Here is a 2,142-nt window from a genome sequence, read left to right on the forward strand (position 1 = left end):
TTTTTACAAGGGTCAGAATAACTTTCACATATAGTTTTTTTATAACAAATCATAGAAAAATAAATCAGTTGTTATTTTTGATAATTTCAATAAGAATTTATCATTTAATAGAAAATTTAATTTATAAATTGAATGCCTCAAAAATTAATAGAATTCTTATTAAGGTGCTTAAAATTGGGTGACATGGAACTATTTGCAAACATTTAGCGTTACGATTTTCTTTCCAATATTTTGTGGTTGATATTACCATTAATTTAAGAATCAAGGTCTTAAGGGTTATATTATTTACTCTGAAAGACTAGCGTTTATTGTGTGATAATTTATAGATTTTATACTTAATTTATAAGAAGTTTGTGTATTATAAAACTAGATTAAACGGGTGCAATGAGAACAAATTAAAAATATAAAGAATCTTAAGTACAACTTTTACATTTTGGTTTATTAATAGGTCAACTATAGCAAAATTTTTAAATTTGTATTTTTTTTATTAAGATTAGTGCTCGTACCAAAAATCTTATTGCCCCAAATTTATCATATCTAACACTAGCCTATTTTATATATTTTTACAAAGAAAATGCGAAAGTTATATATATTATAGATATTTTTACGTCTAGTCGTTTTATATAAATACTCAATATATCATGAAATGAATCAAATAAAATATAATTATAATTCTATATATAATGAATCAAATTTAATTTAATTTTTGTGACATTTATTGCTATTTCTGAGATCGTGTCATAAATGATCTCAAGGAAATTTTCTTTGGCGATTTGCCATGATTTAAATTAATGTTGCTTAAATATTTGCAACGCATTTTCCTTATAAATAGTCTAAATTAGAAGCAAGTACGTGTTTGGCTATATTTCAATTTTGTTCAAATATACGCAGATTCGAGATCAAAATATTTAATAATACTTAAGTTATATATATATATATATATATAATATATATATATATATGTTTATAAATGAATGTAATAATAAGTTTTTTATGTTATCCAGTTGTAAAATTAATATTTATTTTATATCATGACTTTATCTTGTGTTGTGTAAAATTTGTATGTATATTTGAAGTAAAGAAACTAATAATTGTAATTTTATACTGAAATATATAATTATTTGAAAGCACTCATGTTTAAATTATATTATTTTAATCCCTATGTTTTTCTCAAATAAATTTGAAGAGAAAGTTCAAATAAAGCTGAAACAAATCCTATTTAGAATGTAAAATTATTTACAATATTTGGAATATACTTTTATTTAAAATAAAAGCATTTCATTTCGATCTAAACATGTTTTGCTGGTTTTTAATTCACATCATAAATTGATTTGTAGAAATTTAAATATATGGATGTTACAGTAGATTCATTTGTGAGTTCATTTTTTACTTTATATCGTTCATCATACATTGAGAAAATTTTCATTAATTTTAGAGCATATGTGTTATAAATTCTATATTTTAATTAACGACATCCTGATTTAAGTAAAAAAATCCCAAAAATACTAAAATGGTTTATAAAAAAACAGTAGTATGTATTTGACTCATGAATTTAATCTTGAAGCTTCAAAAGCCATTGATGTAAAAGTAAACAGGCAAGTATGGACAGATTCGGCCAAATAGCGATTTAACTGAACAAGGATCTATTTTTGAATAGCATTCAAATCGTAGTTTATATTTCAAGCGAAATATTTGCCAATATATCGCAAATATCACGTGAATTATAATCTAGACAGTATGTTACTTATTTTCCCAAATTTAACTTAAATAAAATATTCCATTGTAAACAAATTCATCTATTTTCGACATATTATAAACAACACAAATGTTTTTAGTCAAATGATAATGCGTTTCACAAATGTTAATAAAAATATTAATAGACACGGAAATTTATAGATGTGAAATATTATCTTGAAAATGTTACTTCGAGACTTAACGGCTCGTAAAAAGCAGCTTAAGATACGTTTTCAAATTGTTAGTTATTATATTATTGTAGAGAATGGGGCTTTAAATACTATATTTAAATACTATATATTATCTTTTAGTAAGCTTTGAATTTTTAATGCGAGAGAAAAAAGAAATTACAAATTAATTTTTATTAGAAGTTGGAACTTATTTAACTAAATTATATGAACAGCTTAT

This window comes from Ctenocephalides felis, unplaced genomic scaffold (genome assembly GCF_003426905.1).
Source record: "Ctenocephalides felis isolate EL2017-DRISC unplaced genomic scaffold, ASM342690v1 CF-g0.4_SCAFFOLD_03571, whole genome shotgun sequence".
In the NCBI taxonomy this organism is placed as follows: domain Eukaryota; kingdom Metazoa; phylum Arthropoda; class Insecta; order Siphonaptera; family Pulicidae; genus Ctenocephalides; species Ctenocephalides felis.